Source organism: Pleurodeles waltl, chromosome 6 (genome assembly GCF_031143425.1).
Source record: "Pleurodeles waltl isolate 20211129_DDA chromosome 6, aPleWal1.hap1.20221129, whole genome shotgun sequence".
Classification (NCBI taxonomy): Eukaryota; Metazoa; Chordata; class Amphibia; order Caudata; family Salamandridae; genus Pleurodeles; species Pleurodeles waltl.
In genome coordinates, this window is record NC_090445.1 from 75,367,572 (window position 1) to 75,392,973 (window position 25,402).

At 42.7% G+C, this 25,402-nt stretch overlaps 1 pseudogene; it reads left to right on the forward strand.

Moving 5' to 3' along the window:
• LOC138299229 (zinc finger protein 850-like) overlaps positions 1–25,402 on the forward strand; it is a 166,681-nt pseudogene that overhangs the window by 22,983 nt on the left and 118,296 nt on the right.

A 25,402-nucleotide genomic window follows, 5' to 3' on the forward strand; every position in this document is an offset into this window, starting at 1 on the left:
CTCTGTTTGTTTTGTGTTTTTCTTTTCTTGTCCCTTTTTTGATTTGCTTTACTGTTTTGATGTTATTTTTCCCTTTTTTTCTTGTATTCCAGTGCTTGGGTCCTGTTAAAGGAGCGTGACAAGCTCCAGACCACCAAGTAAGTTCTGATCTTCCCCACAATTTGGAACTGTGATTTCCACTGATCTAACTGGCTGTAGCCGCAGCAGAAAGTTGCATTTAAAGCAGTGATTACAACAAGGACAATTCCTTTGTTGAATAAAATGCCCCTTCATGGATCGCTGAAAGAGGAACAGATGAATCTTCTACGTGGGCAGGGAAGTAAACAATATCTAATAATTCAATAAAGGTGTTACAAACATCTTACTTTGATGCCAGCCGTTTCCACAGAAACAATAAATTGTTGGTGTTGGATTTTGAGAATCTATGTTGCACTGTACGTATAACTAGTTTTTCCTTTTTAATTGTGGTCTCACAACTTTGGGTCCAAGCTCCCTATCTACACACTGCTCAAGAGCTGTTTTACCCCTGTCAGAAATGCAATTCAAATTGATTTCCTACCTCACTACTGTAAATGCTTTCTTTCTGCAAAGAAAATGGTCATAAATATTATTTCTGTGTGTTCACTTACAATCTCTAACTTTATTTCTACAGGTCACTGAAATACAAACCAAAAAAGAAATGTACTTTTGTGCAACACAATGAATGGGATTATTTTGAAGAAAGTAAAACATTCTACATTCTAGAGCTGTAAACAGAAGCACATTCTTTGCACAAGGAATGGTGAGGAAGGTGGAGCAAAAGAAACTACCGAATGTCAAACTGATTTCTCACATCTCTTATGTTAATTATAAGTTGTCAAAACCTCAAAGTAAAATGACCAGAAGCAATTACCAAATTTACAATTTTAAGGTAATTAAGAACTAAGAACAGTTGATATCCACGCAGTGCACTTATACGCAGATGATTCAGTGTTGTAAAATTGATCGAGTGATATATGAGGAAAGCATTCGAAACAAAGCAGTATCCGTACACATCATGTGACAGAATTGTCAGGACGACCAGTCCCCTCAGTTTAAAAGAACAGTATTTTGTCTTTGTTTCCTGTGGTTTAAGAGGATAGAAAACAATGTTTAAAAGAAAGTAATTGTGAAAACTCTTTCCCTGTTGTCACTACAGTAAAATCGTTGGATTATCATTTTTAATATAGAAATATTTTCTCCACCAACTCTGTCTCTTGGGTTGATCCTAATTGTTTCAAAGTGTCCCTGCTCGCCAAAGTAGATCATGTATCTGCTGTGGCTTTAGCCTCACAGCAAAAAACCTTCTACTGCGATACTTTACTGCATAGTCTATTGAAAATCAGTGTGGCATGTCCTAATCCGGGATCATTACCTCTATGAGCAAATTTATCTAACATGTGAGCACTAAACCCCAAAGAACCTTCAGTGCTTTTAAAACTCTGAAATCAAATGTGATAAACTGGAGTCACAAAATAAGTCTAATTCTACTTGAGAGACCTCTCCTAGACATAATTTGGAGAAAATGGCTCCATGAGAGACATCTTGATAAATGCAAGGGCTACTATGTGAAAATGTATAAGACAAGTTAGATAGGCTGCCTTTAATGGTAGGAAAAATGATCTCCAGCTAAAAGCTATCATTAGCTAAGTACAAATGTTTGGCAGAGTATGTGAAGTGCATTTTCAGAAGATAACGCTGAATGTAACGTAACAAGTGTAGACTCTGGAATCAAATACAGTCTTAAAATGGCATGGATCCAGGAACAACCCCTACATGGAGATACTAACATCTCAAATAAAAGTAGTGAACGTGAGACCAGCTTTTTTTATGAATCCCACGTCACTAAACACGAGAAAACTCACACTGGACAAAAACCTTATCAGTGCCCTGAATGCCAGAAAGGTTTCCATCACAAATCCTCTCTCATTCAACATGTGAGAATCCACATAGGGCACAAACCTTATCAGTGCTCTGTGTGCCAACAAAGTTTCATTCGGAAATCTGGTCTTACTCAACATGAGAGAACCCACACTGGACACAAACCATATCAGTGCTCTGAATGCTGGAAATGCTTCAGTCAGAAAAAGACTCTTACTGAACATGAGAGAACTCACACTGGACAAAAACCATATCAGTGCTCTGAATGCTGGAAAAACTTCAGTCATCAATCTGTTCTAGCTCAACATGAGAGAACACACACTGGACAAAAACCTTATCAGTGCTCTGAATGCCAAAAATGTTTCAGTCAGATATCCGGTTTAACTCAGCATGAGAGAACTCACACTGGACAAAAACCATATCAGTGCTCTGAATGTCAGAAATGTTTCTGTGGCAAATCCAGTTTAACTGCACATGAGAGAACTCACACTGGGCACAAACCTTATCAGTGCTCTGAATGCCAAAAATGTTTCAGTTGGAAATCTGGTCTCACTCAACATGAGAGAACCCACACTGGACACAAACCATATCAGTGCTCTGAATGCTGGAAAAGCTTCAGTCAAAAAGTGACTCTTACTAAACATGAGAGAACTCACACTGGACAAAAACCGTATCAGTGCTCTGAATGCTGCAAAGGCTTCAGTTATCAATCTTTTCTCGCTCAACATGAGAGAACTCACACTGGACAAAAACCGTATCAGTGCTCTGAATGCCATAAAGGTTTCGGTCACAGATCTGGTTTAACTCGACATGAGAGAACTCACACTGGACAAAAACCGTATCAGTGCTCTGAATGCCAGAAAAGTTTCTGTGACAGATCTGGTTTAACTGTACATGAGAGAACTCACACTGGGCACAAGCCTTATCAGTGCTCTGAATGCCAAAAATGTTTCAGTCAGAAATCGGATCTCATTCAACATGAGAGAACACACACTGGACAAAAACCGTATCAGTGTTCTGAATGCTGGAAAAGCTTTAGTGAGAAACGAAGTTTAATTCAACATGAGAGAATCCATACTGGACTCAAACCTTATCAGTGCTCTGAGTGCCAAAAAAGATTCAGTGTGAAATCTGTTCTCACTAGACATGAGAGAACCCACACTGGGCAGAAACCATATCATTGCTCTGAATGCTGGAAGAGCTTCAGCCAGAAATCTGTTCTCATTCAACATGAGAGAACTCACACTGGACAAAAACCATATCAGTGCTCTGAATGCCAAAAAAGCTTCAGTCAGAAATCTGGTCTAACTCAACATGAGAGAACTCACACTGGACAAAAACCGTATCAGTGCTCTGAATGCTGGAAAAGCTTCAGTCAGAAATCTGGCCTTGCTCAACACGAGACAGCTCACACTGGAGAAAAACCGTATCAGTGCTCTGAATGCCAAAAAAGCTTCAGTCGTAAATCTGGTCTCATTCAACATGAGAGAACTCACACTGGACAAAAACTTTATCAGTGCTCTGCATGCTGGAAAAGCTTCAGTCAGAAAATAACTCTCATTAGACATGAGAGAACTCACACTGGACAAAAGCCTTATCAATGCAATGAATGCCAGAAAAGATTCAGTCTGAAAGCCAGTCTCATTCAACACAAAATGATCCACACTCGGTAAAAACCTTATCATTGTTGTAAATGCCAGGAAACGTCCATCAGAGATTCAGTTTGTTTCAACATGAGAGAGCCCTCAACCAGAAAGAAATATATCAATGCTCTCAATGTGAAAAAAAATTCAGTTGTAAATGCAACCTAGCTACATGAAAGAAACAATGTAAAAAAGGCACAAAGGTGTCAAGCTATTGATTGTCTTAATAACTGTCTTGTGAGAAAAGGACACACCAAAAAATGCACATGCTTCAATTAGTCTAATTCTTTAGTAATTATTTGTGGTTTCACTCCATTCATTGTGTTTTGCTCCCAGTGTGCCAATGAACCATCGCTCTGACCCGGAAAGTCCACTGGATCCTAACTTTGAGACCAGGCCCCTATGTTCTGCAATGCAAGTAACCTTAAACTGTTTCCAGCCTTAATGAACCTCACCAGGAAGCTGCAGCAGCAGTCCCTTTGTCATATGTCTCTATGGGACCAACATCTGTTCATGTCTGTGCCATTTATGGCTCCTCAATGGGAAAAATTAAAGATGATGGGAGGACTGATCGTTAATCTCTACAACATTCCACTACCTCATTCTCTAAATTTTGTGCAACTATAGACAGGGCCAGCCATATGTAAACCATTCTTGGCACCCCCACCATAAGTAGTCCTAAACAATTTTGTTCCGAGGGTACACAGCCTAGTATTACAAAGATTCACGTTAGTGGTCTCTTCCATTTCCTTATTGCTATAAATGGAAGCAGTGTCCCCTCTGCTGAGGAAAGTTTTATGACCTTTAGACTCACAACAGATACATCCAGTAGAGTCTCACAAATAATCTGGCCTAGTCATAAACTACAAAAGGACGTCTAAAGTAGTACAAAATGCTATTCACAAACCTACTTATGGACATTCTGCCTCTCCTATCATTTTCTGTGTGTAGGACTCTGCCCTGACTGCAAAGTTTCTGTACAGTTAAGTGTACATTTTAGTAGTAAATGTGAGAGGAACAGATGGGAGTGACTGGAAAATGGAAAATACTTGTGACGAAGGAGGGAATTCAGTTGGGACATGCTCTCACTTTCAAAAGTGTAAGCCTATTGCTACTCACAAACTGACCTTCTAAAGTAAAGTACCTGCAGGCAAAAAGGACCCAAAAAGAGCTGTTAATATACTCCAGCTGAGAGTTGGAGTAAATCCAGGAAACGCATGGCCAATCACTGGTACTGCAACAACGTCCCATAGAAAATAATAAAGGTAGGGAATAAAATCCCATCAGAAATATTGCTAAATTACATTATTTAAACTAGTTAAAAATCAATATAGATGTCCAGTATAACTGAGTTTTCTTTAATACTGTACATCAAATTTAATGAGTAAAACCATATAAATGTTACTTTAGGTGGAAAGGTTTTCAATGGAAGCTTAAAAAAAGTTTACATTTAGTATATTCAAAGTAACTAAGTTTAAATTTAAAAATATGTTATTGAGGCTATACCATGTAAATATTTGTAGTAAAATATTTTCATTTACATTTTTGTACTTCTCCCTATGCTTTACTGTAGAGAGATCTCCACCAAAAGGACATTTATTGGGGAAAATGTAAACAGTTAATTCAGTTTTTCAAAATATACATTTTTGTTAAATATCAATGCAAATGTAATTTTTTATATATATTTGGATATATTTATATATTGTTTTACATGCAAACAAAATATAAAATGGTGCAGCATTTTTAAATTAAATATTTAATTAATTTAACTATTTTAAATGATTTTTTAAAGATTTTTTTAAATACCTAAAGTAAAATGCTTTGTATTAATTACTATGTATATGAACTAACACTCACAAAAAGATATGTATACAATTAATTGAAATTATTAAGAACAAATTAGTCACATTTATTTTTCGATCAAAGGCTATTAACATATTTTACCATAAAATATATATGTAAAAGTACATATTTTTTTATATTCTACTGAATTTGTAAATATTTTTAAAAACGCTAAATAAATTACTATAATTTAAGATCAGTTCCAATAGAGCTTTATCTTAAGCCCCTGCATCCATTATTTTCTATGGCAGGATGTTGCAGTTTTAGAGGGTGGCCATGTAGGTTGCTGGGCTTCCTCCTGCTCCTTTTTGGCGGTAGTAACTTACACTTGTAAGTTTAGCTCCACTCCGTACTTTACACTCGTAAATGGTGAATAGCCAAAAGTAGATTACTCATGGGTATAAGCTGCCATTGCAAATAGTCTCCAGGGTATCTGAAGTGGATGCTGGTATTTGAACTGCTATTGGAGCAAATCGAAAGAGCCTGCTTTAACATCAGACCACTTGTCTAAGGCATTTGTTTGACTAAGGAGTGGCAACAAATAACATTAAGTATTATTTCTGTACATGCTACATCATTGGGTCTCATGAGGGACAGTGATCACAACTCTTTGATATTACAGTGCTATGATCATAACATTTTTCAATGTCCTTAACCCTGTTATCAGTATTTACTTCCCTTTTCCTTCTTTTCCTTTATTTTGTCGTGTTTATTATCACATGGGTGCTAAAGTTACTTTGCTGTTTACTGGTTCTGAGGTACTCTTATTCTTTGTGTGCATTTTGTACATGATGAACAGTTTTTACCCTCGCTGTGCGGCTGCAATGTAAGCACCAAAAGCCCAAAACCTAAGACATCAGCACCTTGATCTGCCTTTATTGGTGTTTTACCTTTCCACTTGAACAACTGAGCTAAGGGTCGAATCGTTGATCGACCTTTGAACCTGTTGTGGTATACCTTAACAGTTACAAGTTTCATGTTCAAACCCTCAGGGTGAGCTTCACTACGCTGCTAGTTCTCATACCACGTGGCAGCTGTTTTACCTGCCTGAAGTTTCACATATTTTCATGGCTGTAGATTCAGGTTGGACTTGATGACCAAACTCTACTTTGTTGTCATTTTGCACTTCAAGCCACTTCTGTGCAGCTCGTCACCTTCTGAGAGTGATTCAGCCCAAATCCTTGCTCCAAATGCCAGTGTTAATCATCACCGGAGATGAGTCTTACCAGTACCCCCCAGGCATGGCTAATTATGACAACTACTGTTTTGTATGTGCCTTCAACATTGATTCAGTGGATCTGCTTTTTTCAATTTATTTGCCCTTTTTTGGTTTTGAGTACATGACTAACAGACTAACAGTATCTTTTGTTTCCTTTAGGACAGTTGTTTTGCTAGTTAATAATCCTTAAATCACAGACCTCTACTTGATTTTGCTTCTGACTAATTATTAAAATATTATTGTTTTTCTAAACTTTGTTTGAATCTTGAAGTTCATTGTCTCTTTTTACTACACTGTATTGAAATTTGTGACTTCCACTGTTTTGTTTTACCTTCAAGCGTGCCTTAGGCCTTACTGCTCAACCCACGTTACAGAAGCGAGGTAAGGGCACTTTAGTGGAAGACACAGTTACCTTTGCTGACCGAAGTATGGGAAAAGCAAAGCAGACAGACTCTAGGAAGCAGACCACCTCGCTGAAAAGGTTACTGTTTTAGGTGGAATCTGCACCGACTGCAGATGCAAAAAGTAAAAGCCCAGATATTGACACTGGCGCCCTCTCTCAAATAGTTGAAAGAGCTAAAGCTGCTAGCCTGCAGACATTCAGGTTTCACCTACTAAGACTGTCCGCTCCTGTCAAACAATACTCACACTATTACCTGAATCACTTTGCCCTGTGCAGAATACAATCATTGTACATAAACAAGTTGTGTTGTGCTTTGTGATCAGGTTGTCACCCCTTTTGTATGTAAATAAGCTTCTCTGACCAGACACCCCAGGCTCCCATCTCTTTTAGTGCAGATGATAATGTGAGTACTGTAACGTAATAACAAACGAGGACTATATTGAGAAATAATAGGCTCCCAAGTCACACAGTTGTAGTTATGTAGTTTAAATTAATTTGCAGCAATTCTCCAGGTTACATTTTTCTCAGTGTTTCACTTCCTATCCCTCTTTAATGTCCATCAGTTAAATATGTGAGGTTTGACATAAGATATGTTGTTAGTGTTCCCAGACCATGTCAACATTCCTTTCTTCTTGAACAGAATGCATGTGTTTTGTCATCATGCTGGTCTAGAATGGGCATGAATGAAATTATCATAGCTGCCTATTGTGACAGAAATGAGCTGAAATGCACCACTTTAAAGAACAACACATCATGACGAATTAATAGGCATTTTTCCCTCTTAGAAACCATCTACCCACTAATCACATGTTGACTGTCTGCCTTGGACCCTGTACAAAACTCTGATGCCTTTCAGCCTTAGTTATAGTATATTAATATGACATATATAAGGGGAGACATGTTCAAATTTGAGTAGCACTCATCTCTCTTACAGTGTGTTGTTGGGGAGTTAAATTCTGTATTCTGGTTTTGTTCATTTGTGATTGAATGTTGTGACCAGATAAGTCAGACACCTGAAAGTGGTCTCTTAATAGGTCTTCCTATTACTTGGTGTGTAGCTTGCAACCAACTGGAGCTGTTGCTGAAAGAGCTTATGGAATTTATGAATAGGTATATTATGTGTTGATAGAGGACAGAGATAACACCGGGTTCTACATGGCTTGGTTCGGATGTCAGCAGGATTATGGTTGAAGCCGGGGGCTGAAAACATTCTGTTAAACATAATGTACCATGGTGGTTGAACTGAGTATCCATCATTCTGCAGGTTGCCAGACTCTGGCTTTCATTAGTCACCTAGCCCCTCTCCCTGTTTAAAAGCTCCTGTGCGTCATCTGTAACCAGGCACCATCAAGCTCACATCTCCCCCATAGGTAAAGGAGCACTAGACTCCTACCCTTCTCCATGTGTAAACATACTAGTGTGCCGTCTCTAACCAGGAACCACCAGTCTTGTATGTAAATGAGCCTGTGGGCCATCTTGAACCGGCCCACTTGTGCATATGTACAGAAGCACCAGACTAATGTAACTCTTTGCTATGCAAATGAGCTTGTGAAGCCGTCTGCAACTAGCGTCACTAGATTCATATGTGTCTTGTCTCTGTCAACAAGCTTGTGTGTCATAAGTAACCAGGCACCACTAGGGTCACAAATCCTGCACATGTAAATGAGCACCAGACTAATGTGACTCCTCCCTATGTAAACAAGTATGTGCCATCAGTAATCAGGCACCTTCAGATTCACATCCACATATATAAATGAGCACCAGACTAAAGTGACCCCTCCCTATATAAATATGTGCCATTAGTAACCAGATTAGCATCTCCCATATCAGGAATGTGCACCAGGCTCGTATCCCTCTTTTCTACATAAACTTGTGTGCCATCTGTGAACAGGCAACAACACTCCAACGTGTCCCCTCCCTGTGTAAATGAACTTCTGTGCTGTTTAACCAGGCACCACTAGGTTCATATCTCCCACACTTGTAATAGGGCACCAAGCTCTTATTACTTCTTGCTGGGGTTAACAAACATGTACGCTGTCTCTAGCAATGAACACCAGGCTCATGTCAACCCTCCTTTTGTAACCAAGCTGGGGTGCATTGCCCTTTATAATCAGCAACAGACAAACCTATTTCTACTCTCTATGTATACAATCTGGTGCCACTCTGTAACCAGGAACAGCCAGGCTCTTATCTCTCCTTATTATGTAAATTGGCCTTTCAATACTCCATAAGGGATCAAATATCCTCTGCCATACATTATAAGGATATTGTAACTCACTAAGGAGTCCTGTGACCACTTAGAAGAACAAAGCTGAAGACAGAGACACTTGTTAAGGTCACTGGAATTCAAAGGTGATTTTAAATATCCTTTTAATGCACAGCAGAGGGGTTTTTCTAACATATACCTCATCAACTAGACATATCAATAGGCCCTTTATTGTGGGTGGGAAATTCGTAGTTGAGTGATGACTGCAAAGTTCAAACTTCCAAGGACTGTCACGCTCTTGGCCACCACCCCCACAACATGCAACGTTTGGATTTCAAAACCCCTAGTGCAAGAACTCAGTTCAGTGCACCAATACGAATTAGAAATCCAGTTGGACTAAGACCAATACACCACACACTGAGCAGTACAATGCAGGAAGTGTTTTCTAGTCCTTATCAGACCCACTAGATTAGTGCAACAACACAGTGGAACTACGAAGCCTCTTTCGTAACTGAATAAGACACTCAGAATTGCACTACAAATCAGGGGATATGCTTCAAAATGTTTATATCTAAAACCCAAGTTTAGTCAATAAAAAAGAAAAGTAACCACACAGAATCCGAAACTAAATGCAGTAGTGCCTAATATGGTCAGGGAAGACAATATGAACCTTTCTAATATGGTTTGCAAGTTCTGTCATCCCACCACCTTAACTCTGTTTCTAAGCTCTATGCTAAAAAGTAGCAGAAGTAGTAAATAGAAAGCCTGTAAATCAAGTTTCTTAAGATGGATCACATAGCACACCTTCTCTTGGTGTTTTGCTATTTTCTATCAGAGCTTTGCCCAGGTATGATAAACAGGGAAGGCTGAAGGCCTCTTCTCTGCACCACTCCTGGAGCCTGTCTCCTACTGTTTGTCACTGCAAAACAGAGGTGACTTCTGGCATGATAGTTCCATTGGGAAATCCATCCAGTAGTGCGGGGTGTCTGGTGTGTCTAGTCTGAGCCTCATCCCGGATAGGAGTAAGTGGCACAACAAGAGTATTGCCACCTTATGAGGGGCACAAGTCATGTCTTTTCTCACCCTCACCGCATACAGGATTAAATGACACACCAAAGGTATTGCCACTTTAAAGGGGAGCACACATTGTATGTAGTCTGAGCCTCACATTGATATTTATAGCACATAATAAACTCACCACAACTCTTGTTGACTTAAAACAACTTAAGCACAGTTCATATAAATACTACACCTTGTGCATCATCAAAGATGTGATGTAAAGTACAAGTGCAAACAGACAACGTACATCACTAATAAAACCAATCAATTAGATAGAGCGGTCATTAGATCTTACAAAAAGTACCAGCTAAGAAATGGGTACCTAGGTGCAAATATTTAAGACTATTTCTGCTAGTTACCTACTCGGAGCAAGTATACATTTTAAGAAACCTGACAACGGTCTTATAGTTAACTGAAATAAAACATGAGCACAAGCCTGTGGCCAGAAATAACCTACTATTTTAAACAAAAAAGATGAATTGACTAAAAAATTTGAGTTTTGCTGACAACCCAATGGAAATTAACCCTCAGATATGGGCCAATAGACAACAGATACTTAAGCGAGCATTTTATAAAGTGCAAGTATAAATGTGCAATAATAACTCTCAGTGCTCTGTCTAGTCAGTAGGGGGCTCCAGGTCGTCCATTGTGCCCGAGTCAAGCCAAGCTCCATTTTACAGGGGCAGCTCTATCAAATGGCGAGCACACCCTCCACAGCCAAACAGATAATAGCAAAACTGTCACTAGCAGCTGGTTTATGGTTTTAACCCTCCTCCTTCTCCACTGTCTATAGCAGGTCTTCTGAGCAGCATTTATATACAAAGCAACTGCCTGGTAAATCCCCATACGATCAGTTCTATGACATAATAAAAAGTCTGCACTGCAGCATCTTGGATTACATTTTTAGAAATAGGGGACATAGGTAATAGTTTTCGATTTTCTGCAAAATATCACATAGCAGCATAAAATGCATAATTGTTTGCGGACCCCCTAGTGTAGAGGGACACATGTCAGATCCACTTCCAGGGTCTTTATCCCATGATTTAGTAAAGGTTCACACCGGAAAAGTTCCTCATCTAAACATGAGATATAGAGGGTCATTCTGACCCTGGCGGCCGGTGGCCGCCAGGGCCACCGACCACGGGAGCACTGCCAACAGGCTGGCGGTGCTCCAACGAGCATTCTGACCGCGGCGGTTCAGCCGCGGTCAGAAGCGGAAAGTCAGCGGTCTCCCGCCGACTTTCCGCTGCTCGTGTGAATCCCGCGCTCCGCAGCCATGAGGATTCCGACCCCCCCTACCGCCATCCTGTTCATGGCGGGAAAGCCGCCATGAACAGGATGGCGGTAGGTGGGGTCGCGGGGCCCCTGGGGGCCCCTGCCGTGCCCATGCCAATGGCATGGGCACGGCAGGGGCCCCCGTAAGAGGGCCCCACAAAGTATTTCAGTGTCTGCCTTGCAGACACTGAAATACGCGACGGGTGCCACTGCACCCGTCGCACCTTCCCACTCCGCCGGCTCGATTACGAGCCGGCATCCTCGTGGGAAGGTCGTTTTCCCCTGGGCTGGCGGGCGGTTTTTCAGCAACCGCCCGCCAGCCCAGGGGAAAACTTGTAATACCCGCCGCGGTCTTTTGACCGCGGCGCGGTATTTCGGAGGGGGGAATTCTGGCGGGCGGCCTCCGCCGCCCGCCAACATTGGAATGACCCCCATAATGCCCTTTTCTCAGGAGGGAGCAGCAAGTCCAAGAATAGCTCCCAGTGTGGTTCAGATTTTACTTTCAGGTAATTTAGTCAGGAGGTTGCCATTCTTGGCTTCTCGCTTGTGCTTCATACATGCCCAATATTTGCTTTAACCAGTTCCAGGCTTGCCTTATTTATCAGTTATGGATTATTCCATTGCTCTTCCCAACCAATGGATGTTGGAATGTTCTTAACGTGCTTGAACCAGAGTAAACTATTGAAATTGTTGCATTGTCGCAGTTCCTGCTGGACCATGCTATATGATGCAAGAGCTGAGTTCGACCACACTCGTACCTAGTAACTTTGGGGGAAAAATTGGATGAGATCCTCCACGATCAACCCCAGCTCAGCTCAGCTCTTAATGCCATCTCTGGAGTACTAGGACTCAGGTTTAGTATATGTCACAAGAATATGATTTCCGTTTTTTGAAGTTCAGCACCATAACAGCAGGCTCTGGAGTAATAGGACTCAGGTTTAGTATATGTCACAAGAACATGTTTTCCGTTTTTTTAAGTTCAGCACCATAGCAGCAGGCAACCCTTGCTTTTGCCTTGAATGCAGTTAATGCTGGTTTTATGAGTCTCTTTCTGCTTGACTTACTAAGATGTAGAATTGCTCCAAATGTTTGCATCAAGGTTGTTTTTGACTTTCCCAGATGAGCTTTCCAATTTAAATGATCATCCATTCGTATACCTAGGTAGTCATACGTTTTACCTCGCTCAATTGGTTTACCATAAATCCTGAATGTTGACAGTAACTTTGATTTTGGATTAATTATCATATACTTGTTTTTTTCCATATTGATTATTAACTTCAGTACCTTACCTTACAGAATAACTCGAAGTCATTCAAAAGCCAATGCATTCATTTCTCAGTACGCAGTAATATTACTGCATAATTTGCAAACAGCAGGATCAGAATATACTCCTTCTCCAATATCAGAACATCAAGACCAAGATTTCTGAAAGACTGGCCAATCCCATTGACTTAAATGTTAAATAATGTAGGGACAAGAATGCAACCATGCATAACACCAATGTTTATTTTAAACTTCACTGTGCATTCTGCTTTTACACCAAATTTTACTTTGGAATCATTACCGCACTGCAGATCCTTTAGGATACTCAAATAGTTACTTGAGAAACCTCCTTCTTCCAGAATCCTCCAAAGGACTGAGTGGTCAACACAATAGAATAGTGTTTTTATATCTATGAAGACAAAGAAAAGTGGGGAGTTTTGCAAGGCCACATGCTTCATACAAATCATGTATAACCTCAGAGCCTGGTCTATTGTATTTTGGCCATTTCAGAATTTGGCCTGAAGGTTGGATATGATATTGTTCTCCTTCGTCCAGGTCTCGAGTCGTGACAGTAATAGTTTCACAGAGATTGTCCTGATGCAGTCTAATAGGGTAATTGGCCGATAATTGGAGGAGTCATCTTTCCCCCCTTTCTTTTGAATCAGCACAATTATGGAAGACTTCCATGATTTTGGAACCAGACAAAGAGTCATTACGGTGTTAAATAACGCTGTTAATGGTCCGATCCTGATTGTTTTTCAACACATGAACTGGAATTTTGTCGGGCCAGTGCTTTACGTGATTTCTGATTCTGGATAGTTTCAGCTGTCTCCATCTGGTTAAAGACATGCCCTGCATACAGTGACTGTAAAATACAAGTTCTACTAGGTACTTGCCCTTTATGCTTTTCCAATGGCACCGTCCTCGTGTCATTTAAATCAGTAGGCTTTTGGTACAACGGGAAGTGCTCAAGCCACCTATATGGGCTTATGTTAACTTCAAGCTTCTTGGCAGAACCCTCACATCCCTATCTTATAATTTCCCAATACTTTTTTAAATATTTTTGTGGTCAATTGCAGTCTGAAGAGTGTGAAATAAATTCTCTTCTTGTAAGAGGCTGATTTTCTACAAGATAAAATACAAGGATTCGGATTATGCTTCAAGGTAGCATTTTATTCACTGCAGTGGGTCACCTCCAAAGAGTGTCAAAAAGGACACAGTTTGACCAAAGCAACTGACCTTTCCCTCAGCCTTCGATGTCTTTTATTGAAAAAAAAATAATCACTTTACCACACTATACATGCGTCATAATTTCCAAACACGTTCAAGCAAACATTTCCTGTAACAACTTTGAACCACAAGAACAGGATGTTAAAACATGGAGATAACATTTCTAGAAAATGGGGTAATTAGCCCATCTACAAAGTTTTGAAAGCAACTCTAAGAAACCAGCACATTTGCAAGAAAGAAAAATTTAGCTGGGCTGAGACATACTATTTTGCTCGTAGCACAGAACAAATGGAACTGAAATGGTAGACAAAATAGAGCCCTCACGTCAAGTTAAGAAATCAATTTTTCACAAGAGCCTGCCAAACCTTGATGTTCTGAATTCTTGCATCTGATTAGGTGTTTATAAGACATTTTTGTTTCATGTAGCTTAAGTTCACTCCCCACCCCCCTTGAACTTGTTCTTGTTTCCCATTGCCACCATAAGATCAATCAATCAATCAGGGTATTTGTAAAGTGCACTACTCACCTGTGAGAGTCTCAAGGTGCTGAGGGGAGGGGGGCTGCTACTGCTCAAACAGCCATGTCTTGAGGTGTCTCCTGAAGGTACGTAGGTCCTGTGTCTGTTGCAGGTGGGTGGGAAGAGTATTCCACATCTTGGCAGCAAGGTGGGAGAACGATCTGCCACGGCGGTCGTTCTGTGGATTCGTGGGATGGTGGCGAGGGCAAGGTCGGCGGAGCGAAGCTGTCAGGTCGGGGTGTAGAAGGAGAGCCGTCTATTGAGGTATTCTGGTCCGGTGTTGTGCAGTGCCTTGTGAGTGTGGTTGAGGAGTTTGAATGTGATTCTCTTGTTGACGGGGAGCCAGTGTCTCTCAGGTAGGCTGTGATGTGGCAGTGGCGGGGGATGTCCAGGATGAGGCGTGCGGAGGCGTTCTGTTTGCATTGCAGTCTTTTCTGGAGCTTGGCCGTGGTTCCTGCGTAGAGGGCATTGCCGTAGTCCAGTTTGCTGCTTACGAGGGCCTGGGTGACCATCCTTCTGGTTTAAGTGGGTATCCATTTGTAGATCTTGTTGAAGCAGGAGGAAGAGATAGTGTTAACTTGCTGGGTCACTGATAGTGATGAGTCCAGGATGAATCCCAGGTTGTGTGCGTGATCGGTGGGTGTCGGTGTAGTTCCCAGTGTGGCAGGCCACCAGGAATCGTCCCGGGCCTGAGGGGGTGGAGCCGAAGATGAGGACCTCAGTTTTGTCGGAATTTAGTTTCAGGCAGCTGTTCTTCATCCATTCGGCGATGGCCTTCATTCCTTTGTGGAGGTTGATTTTGGCTATGGCGGGGTCCTTGGTGCTGGAGAGGATCAGCTGAGTGTCATTGGTGTATGAGACGCTGTTGAGGTTTTGAGATTGGGCAATGTTTGCGAGTAGAGCCATGTAGACGTTAAAGAGGGTCGGGCTAAGGGACGATCCCTGAGGTATGCCGCAGATGATTTTGGTGGCTTCAGAGTGGAATGGAGGGAGGCGGACTGTATGAGTTCTGCCGGTGAGGAAGGAGGTGATCCAGTCCAGGGCTCTGTCGTGGATCCCTCCATCGTTGAGGCGTGTGCATAGGGTGTAGTGGCAGACGGTGCCGAATGCGGCTGAGAGGTCCAGGAGGATGAGGGCCGCGGTATCGCCGTTGTCAAGTATGGTTCTGATATCGTTGGTTGCGGCAATGAGGGCAGTTTTGGTGCTGTGGTTGCTGCGGAGTCCGGATTGGGATGGGTCCAGAGTGTTGTTCTCCTTGAGGAAACGGGTCAGTTGTTTGTTGTCAACTTTCTCTATTACTTTTTCCGGGAAGGGGAGCACGGAGGTGGGCCGGATGTTCTTGAGGTCCTTTGGGTCCGACTTGGGTTTCTTGAGGAGGGCATTGATCTTGGCGTGTTTCCCGCTCTCCGGGAAGGTGGCGGTCTCAAAGGAACTGTTGATGATCTTCCGGAGTTGGGGTGCGATGACAGAGCTTACTTTGTTGAAGATGTGGTGAGGGCAGGGTTCGGATGGTGAGCCAGAATGGATGGTGTTCATGATTTCGATGGTGTTGTTGTCATTGACATGGGTCCAGGAGAGCAGGAGGCTGGTGGGTGGTGAGGATGTGGTGTCGGTGGTTGACGGGGGGGTCTGAGTCTTGAAGCTGTCATGGATGTCTGCGATCTTGCGGTAGTAGAAGGTGGTTAGGGAGTCGCAGAGGTCTTGTGAGGGTGGGATGTTGTTGACGTTGGAGCTGGGGTTGGATAGCTCCTTCACGATGTTGATGAGCTCCTTGTAGCTGTGTGCATTGTTGTTGATGCTTTCTTTGAAGGTGGCTCTCGGCAGTTTGGATGAGTTGGTGGTGTCTGCGGATGGTGTTCCTGAAGGCTGTGTGGTTGTCTGATGTCTTATCTTGGCACCACTTCTTCTCGAGTCATCGGCCTCTTTGCCTGGAATCTTGGAGGTCAATGGTGAACCAGAAGGCCTTTCTGTCAGTGCGTCTGTTGGAGAGTTTCCTGATCGGGGCGAGAGTGTTGGCACAGTCGTTGATCCATTGCCTGAGGTTGCAGGTTCTGTGTCAGTGTCGGTGGTGTTGATAGGTTGGTTCCGGGAGAGGGTAGTGATCAGTTGGTCTTCGGTGACCTTGTTCCATCTGCGTGGGTAATCCGTTGCGGGTTATGGTGTGTTGTGGGTTTCTCGAAGGAGAACTGGATGCAGCGGTGGGCAGTCCAGTGGAGTTCAGTGGTGTGGCTTAAGGAGACGTGTTTGCTGGTGGAAGTGGGTGGGTGGGTGTCATGACGAGCTGCTTGAGGCCAAGGTTGGCGAGGTTGTCAAGCAGGGTGGTAGAGTTGTTGTCGTTGGTGTTCTCGAGGTGGAAGTTCAAGTCCCTGAGGAGTATGTAGTCTGTGGCTGCGAGAGTGTGCGTGCTGCTGTCAGTGATGGAGTCGCTGACGGAGGCCGGGTGGTCTGTAAACAAGGGTCCCTCTGAGGGTGGTGTTTGGGTCGGTGTGGATCTGGAAGTGCAGGTGTTCGGCGGTGCAGAGGGTGTCTTCGGTGCTGGTCGTGATTCAGAGGATATTCTTGTGGACGATGGCGATGCCTCCTCCTGGTCTGTTGGTGCGGTCCCTGCGGGTGATCTTGTAGCTGTTCAGAATGGCTATGGCGATGTCGGGCGCTGAGGAGGGGTTCATCCAGGTCTTGGTCAGGAAAGCGACGTCTGGGAGGCTGAATCGAGGAGATTCCAAAGTTCAACGGCATGTTTGTGGACAGAGCGGGTAATGAGTAGAATGCATCTGAGATGGTTGCGTCCTGCCTTGGTAGGTGGGTCATTGCCGTGGATGCTGGTGAGTAGAATGCGTCTGAGATGGTTGCGTCCTGCCTTGGTGGGTGGGTCGTTGGCGTGGAGGCTGGTGAAGGAGAAATTCAGGCAGGAGGAAGGTCCACAGGTGAGCTGCGGGGTGGCTTGATGGCAGGTGGATGAGCGGCCGGTGTTGAGTGCTTGGAGGGTGGTGGTGTCCTAGCGGAGTCAGGTATTGCAGTGGTGGGCACAGTCCAGGCACGGACGGGCACGGATGGGCGCAGACAGGCTTGCCTTAGGCGTGCCTTCGGTGTGCCAGCGGCCACCATTAAGGGGGGGAGAGGACAGCTGGGAGGCGGGAGCTGGGGCGAAACCGGTGTGAAAAAATGGGCGGGCCGCGGGGGCAGCAGCGTGGGAGTGCAGCATGAGAGAGAGGAGGGGGCAGAGGTCAGGAGTAAAAAGGAAGGAGGGCTCTACTTACAGGTGGAGCTACGGGAGGCACAGCAGCTCACTGACCAGGCTGCTCTGCCTTTATAAGCTTTCTTCAGCTTATAATATTCCTTATCGTACCAATCGTCATAAGAAGTAGCATGCATTGTTGTTGCATGGTGGTAACTACAAGCAGCTACTCAAAGGAATTGTATGTGAAATGACCAGAACCCCCCTTTTTCTCATTAAAACATCACAGAGAGTGATCCATTGGGTATTCAAAGAATAATCTTCTGTTTCCTCTTTGAGGATAGCATTAGATATGTTTTTTTTTCTGTTTACTTTCAGAATCACTTGCAGAGATGTAATGGCTGAAGCCATGTTTGGGCAGAGGCCTTAGTTAGGTCAAGAACGAGATGGAGGCGGGCATGGTCACGAGCTATTCTCTCACCCTCCCTCAAATCAACAATCTGATGCCAAGCTTCCCTATTTATTATCATATAATCCATAAGGCTGGCCCTTTTTCCTGCTTGAAAGGTGACTTTAGGGGGATTGTCGCTCGTTTAATGGTCTGAGCCCTGCATTCAGGATTAATGAGCACAACTGCTCCCCTTTTTTTACTCGCTGTGTACTTATTGTGAGAAGGGGATGTTCCAATCAAAGTCCTCATGAATAACTACTTGCCCCTGCAATATTGAGTGTAATCTAGTTTCAAACCATATAATTCTACCTGGGTTCCTTGGCCATTTGTGCCTCCTACTGTAGTATATTTAAATCCCCAGAATGCCTTAAAGAAACAAGCAAAGTTTCAAGAACACTTAGCATCAATGACAATTCATTGGCACCTCACGGGGTAGACGTATATTAATGAGGTCCATCACCTCTTGACCTTTTTCCTGTTTTAAGTGTTGTATATTGTTGTTTTTGGCGGTGAATGTAAGTTTCACCTTTACTGTGAATCTAATTTTCACCCAAATGAGGAGGCCACCTTTTTGCTCTATCTTTTTGGCTATCTTATGGCAAGCGTTTGAAAGAAGACATAACTCTGCAGATCTAATTCACCCAACCCCCATCTTTCCTGGAAGCAACTGATATCCTATTTATTTTAATAAAGACCACCAAGTCCTTATCTTCCATATGTTTGCCCAACCTTACTTTATTCCTCTTTTTGAAGGTTTCACCCCACTTTTTGCCCCTGTTTGGAATACTAGCTGCTGGTTTGACCCATAAAGTGCACTGGTGCCTGCTAACCATGCCACAGTGCCAGTGGTCTCTCCATAACCACTATGTAGCAAATCGGTACTCCCAAATGGCAAGGACTTTAACCCCATTTATAAGTCCCTAGTAAAGAGGTACCAAGGGTACTCAGGACATGAGTGTTAAAGGGGTCACCGGGACTCGAAGCACTACTTGTGCCACCCTGAGTGCCCAGGTAAACAGATCACAGCAGGTTTGCCATTGCAGACTGCAGGAACAGTGCATACTGCTCCAACACAACTTTGCCCTTACTATGAGTGGCAAGGTCAAATCACTATCTTTAATATGTCAGTCACCTCTAAGGCAAGCCTCCCAAGCGCAAGAGGGACGGTGCAGTATATAAGGTGTGGACATATAAATGCAAGTTTATATGGCCCTATATTCGCCCTTTCCTTTAAGGAGTACTAGAAGTGATTAGAGGTCCACAGGACAACATGGGCTGGCACCCGAGCATCCTGAGGTCGTCAGCTCCATTATGGTACTGCCGAATATGGTCATGCCTCCTCACACCTGATATGATGCCAATGTCTGGTTTAATGTGGCAGGCACTCAGGTGGCTACCTTAGAGGCTACCCACCTGGTTGCCCCAGCCTTTCCTGTGCTGTGACTGGCAGCCTGCCGCTGCCACCACCCAGATAGGAATCTGATGTCCTGCTAGGCAGTGTGAACACTCCGAGGAGCCAGAAACAAAGGCCTGGCAGGGAAGGTGGTGACACCTTCCTCCCTGACAGAATGGCTTGTTAAGTGGCACATCTAGGCGGTGAGCTTCAAAGCATGCCCCGCCTCTGATATGCTTGCAAGCTGACTCCCAAAGAAGAAAGACACAGGCAGTTTTGCAACTAGGCAGGAGGGAAAATGAGGAGGTCAGAGGGCGTACACACCCAGAATGTTAGCCACACCCCTAGGGTGAGCTACCTGGTCTAAACAGTCAAGTAAAGTTTCTTCCATTTTTAGAAGTGGCAGAAAAGAGGGTTCTGGGTAGAAAAGGTGACACACACCTCCAGATGTGGCCACCTTAGGGGCATATTAGCCACTGGGTCAAGTAGCCCATTGGCCACATGCATCCACACTACTAACGCCCCTAAATCTAGGATTTAAGAGACACCCCTGACACCAGAACTTCAGATCTGTGAAGACTGCAAAGAAGGACAAAGAAGAGACCCGAGTCTGTGACAACAGGAGCTGCACAGACCAAAGGCAGGCTGCTGTGCACAGGTGACAATGGTCCTGGAACTTCACAGCTGCGACTCGACCTGGACCAAAGACAGACAGAGGGTCCCCTATGAAAACTAAAGGCAACTCCTAACCCCTTTGGGCTAGTGCCACTAGTCCCCTGCAACCACAGGTAAAAACAACATCCCAGAACCAAAGAATCGCTGACCATCGGGCCCAAAAGTAGATGGTGCAATGCATTGCAGGATATGTATTCCTGAACTCCAGCAAGTTTTGAGGCAGCTACTGCTTTCCCCCAGATGTCGAATCATCATCTTGCTGACCTTTCTGCTACCAAGGCTTCTTGGTGAACAATCTAGTTACCACACCCTCTATTCGAAGCAGCAACAAGAGGGACCCACGCAACACCTTCAGCCGTCGACAGCAGTGGCCCTGTTGTCATCTTTTTGCATCCAGTTTTCCCCCAGCACCATATAAGTGGTAAACCCAGCTCTCAAGCAACTCACGCTGCCAGGACAACCACGGCAACTCTTCACTGGGCCTCTCGGACCAGGTAAATTTGAACTGACTGTTGTGGCTTGGTCCTGGGACCTGAATCACCTTACCCCTCCATGGGTTCCACCTAACTCAACCTCTGAGTGACTGATTGTCACTAGTACCTTTTTCACATTGACAGTTATGGTAAAGTTTACAGTATTGAATTGGTCTGATTTATGATTTCTTCTCAGATCCATAACTCTGATTATAAGCATCCAATTGTGTTTATTTTGGTGGTTAAATTTATATAAACGTCTGCTTTATTTTTATAAATTTGTGGTAAATTTCCTTCTAGTTGTGTCAATTACCTATCATCCATTCTGGTACTCTGAAATGCTTGACACATGTTTCTCTAGTAAAGCCTTACTGCTCTTTTTCACATTACCAGGACTGAGGTAGGAGTTTATTAGTGTGAATTCAAGGATCATCTTTGAGGGTATTGTTAGTATTATATACTGATGCCTAACCAGCATCACCACATAATACTCCACTTTCTTACAATTCCGACTTATTATCTGTCAAAATTCCACCTCGATGTGGGGTAGTAACCAATTTCCCTAAAAAACGCTGACTTGACAAGCTGGAGGTGTCAGCCCACTGGGGTTGGTGTAACATCATTGAACCAATGTTGTTGGCTGTGGTTACTGACTGCCTATTCGCTATTTGTGGGTCTACACTAGTATATAAGTTTCCTACCACTCGAGACGTACATTTAAAAAAATATATAAAAAAATAATTATTGTTTTATGCGAAACAAGACAGACAAATCACTATCCCCCTCCACCTCTCCACACATGAATATTCAAGGCTTAACTATTCATCCACATGGCACTCCCCAGACACTTAATTTTTTTCATATTTTCCATGGATGGAAAGGACGCTAAGGAGCCAGGCAGAGTCTCGACCATTCATCGAAGTTCTGGTTACTCATTGTTTCCTCAACAAACACAGGGGGATGGGGCTCTATGAATGGTTTTTCCACTATTACACCCCAGGTGACCAGTTCATTAGTGTAATTTAAAATAAGACTAACAAAAAGTACATTGCGCCATTTGGTGTTTGTTTTCTCCATCTCATGGGAAGCCAATGGTGTGGCAAAACGGATGCTACTGTGATCATTGGCAGTGATCTGGTGCAAACCTGAATGCAAATTTAAGGATATTTCCCCCATTTAAGATATCATGTTTCCGTCTGGATTGGTAAAGTTGGGCAAAACTAATGTTGCCTCCCTCTTTGGTCCCCCAAAGGCTGAAGTTGTGATCTGGTCTCCCTGGAGTGACCTATAGACCTAATCATATCTGGATTAAAGGTAGTGTATTAATATAGATAGTTTAGATGTGTGATTTGAATGCATAATGTCGGAGAAATCTTTAGAGACAACCAATGTGGTATTATAAAAACGAAATCTACAGCAAGTGAGTCACCTAATTTGTGAGGAAACGGGCCACCACCGCTATCTAAAATCTTAGGTGAATATGTTAATTTGGCATCCTCCCTCATGCAAATGCACCCTTGGGCTCTAGCTCCTGAAATATCTATTACTTTCAACAACTGGCTTGCCTGCACTCAGGGTGATGTATCTACATTTCTTTTGAATCATCCTATGGTACCATATTAAAAGTGGCCTCTCCCGGTTGTCTTGCATGCAATGCTCATTTTCCTCCTGTCCCTTCGGAGGTCAGGGGACCCTCACTTTTACTGGGCACAGGAACTGAACCATCAGAGGCCATATCTGCTTCACTTTTGTTTTCCTGTAATTTTTTTTTTTTTTTTTTTGTTGAAATTATTTTTATTGGTTATCATTTCTTCAAAAGAATGGAAACAAACACACAACTATGCATCAGACACCAGCACAAACACATATTAACAGCGTCACTTTTAATAATTAATAAATCAGTGCAACAAATTCCTGGGACACAATAGAGAACAGGAACTTCAATGTACTCCCACCCGTTTCTACACTCTCTCTCCCCAGAGGCCAGTGCCCGTTGTCCTATAGCGTCCAGTACTTCCCATTCCCAGGTAGGCCAATTATTAGTCAATCCCATCCAAAACAGTTTTTCTTAACAGGGTTGCATTTCCCACGTGCCCCATATCCTCTCAAATTTCTTCATGTTGCCTCTCCCTTTATAGATTTCTTTCTCCAACATTTTACAGCGTTCCATACCGGTTTCCTATGTGTCAAATTTAGGGACATGTTTATTTCCCCAGTTTTGCGATCTGTCCCGTTGAGCTGTCATAGATCCTATGTTGATCAGTGTCTGTTGGCTCTTCAAGAAATTTGTGGGTTCCCAAATGCCAATTAGCGCCACACGTGGCAATAGGTCCAAGGGGCCTCCCAGAGCTCTCTCTAGGGATTTGCAAATCTAAATATATTTAGAGCGATTTATATCTAGTCTTTATGAAATAAAATGGATCAAAAAATTCTATATTACGATGTAAATCAGGGAAGAGGCCAGATGGTACTACTAATACCTACAACTTGGGTCAATTGCACTGAACAAGATGGCCAGAAATAACATTTTAAAGATGATAGAGCACAGCCTCCCTTTAAGATAGGCAACTGTAGATGAGTCAGTGCGAGACACTCTCTTTTATGGCACCAGATAGAATATGTTAGCGCGTCGATCCTTAATAAGTAAACTTACAAGGGGACGCATATAGGTCGATGAACCTTTTGACTCGTTTAAGGTGTTCTTACCATAGCTCCAGTTTAAAAACAATAATCAATATACAATAATCATTAGTCAAATCAATAATCAATAATCAATGGAGTCAGTAATTGTCATGAAACCATGACTTTTCAGCCATGAATAACCACACCTTTAGTAAAAGTTTAGTAATTTTATTTCCCTTATATTAACAATGCTAAAGCCAAGTAGATTAACCTCAATGTCAAGTCAAAATGCATATAAGAACAGCAATAATTAACCAAAAAGACGCAAGAAACACAACCTAATCAAAGCTTGAATTACAATACATTCCAAAGCATCAGTGCAAATCATTAGCAAGGTTAACATTAATAAAGCTACGTAGTCGATAAGATTCAACAATGTAGTCCGTCAACCCTTTGTCTCTGTAATTTGTCAGAAGTCATGTTGAAAACCCTCAACTAGTCCAGATGAGCATTAGCATGTGGGGCTTCATGCAAAATGATTTAGAACACCAATTTAGAAAACGTCTACCTAAGGAAAACTAATAAGACAGCACAGCTGGTACCTAGAAAAAAAAGGCATAAAAATAGAATTCAGTTATATTGTCATATCTACCTATCCATGGTATGGGTCAGCAAACAGAATAGGTCTTCGTCCTCAGGTCATCAATCGAGCAGCAACACATTAGGCTCTCAGTCAGAGAGTATGAACCCAATGACAGAATATCGAACCTCTTCTATGTCTCTTCTTCTCGACAGTGGTCTGCTGAGATTCTGATTAGGGTCTGAAGTCTTTTCCCTCTGTCACGTTGTTATATCAATTATATATTGTCACCCAAACTATCCCCTAATTCCCAATTGGTCAATTAATCGTACGTTATTACTCTGTCCAATAATTTTCATATACCGAATCTATGAATTCTAGTATTTCACACTTCACACATTGTTGATTGGTCTGCCATACAATGTGCTCATCATCCGGCTTGTCAGGTATCATGTTGCATCTTCTTCTCTAGTCAGTGCCGTCATTGTTTGCGTCATGGGAAAGTACATCTCACACACATTTCGCACATTTTGATACATTACTAGAGACCTCATCTCCTGTCCGTCGGTTCCCATAGAAAGCTTCAGTTACGCATTTTATTAAACAATGAGCATTTCACGGTTAGTTCACTCTGTCAGCATTTTTCATTAAACGCTAATAAATACAGCTTCTGCATGAGGCCTGGCAACTAGGCCAAGACATTCGCTAAGTTAAGGCCTACAATTAATAAGCTAAAGCATAATTCATAACCCTTGTTATGACATATTACTACACTAATCTAATACATTTTCAATATGTCATACATATTAATCATCAATTAGTACATTTCGTGAATACTGGTGGTCATTCTCTGAGGTCACAATTTCAAATGTGCACATTATTTTTCTCTATGTTATTTGTTTTCTACAGAATTCGTTATTCAAAATACATAAACACTCATTAATAATTTCCAAGTAAGACATCTGCTTCAGCAATTCCTCTCTTCTGATGACTAAATGTGTAATCACACTAAGTTTACCACCCACAAGTTTAGAACTCCATTTCTTTGACATTTTTTCTTCTCCTTGAATTTTTCCTATAGATTCTTTCCCTATTTCTTTCTTCCCTCCTCTGATTATTTTTAGACCACCGAAGCAAACCTCTTACCAACTTTTTTCCCAAATCATTACTTGTGTTAGTCAGATTAGTAAGTAAGGGCCAGATGTACGAAGCCTTTTGCATGTCGCAAACTGCGAAAAACACAGTTTGCGGCATGCAAAAGGCCGAACGCGATGCTCATCCCCAAATTGCGAGTCGGTACCGACTCGCAATTTGGGGATGCGACTCGCAAATAGGAGGGGTGTTCCCTTCCTAATTGCGACCGCATCGCCATTCAGAGTTGCTTTGTGACCGCGAATGCGGTCGTAAACCAACTCGCACTGGTGGTAACTCATTCGCAAAAGGGAAGGGGTCCCCATGGGACCCCTTTCCCTTTGTG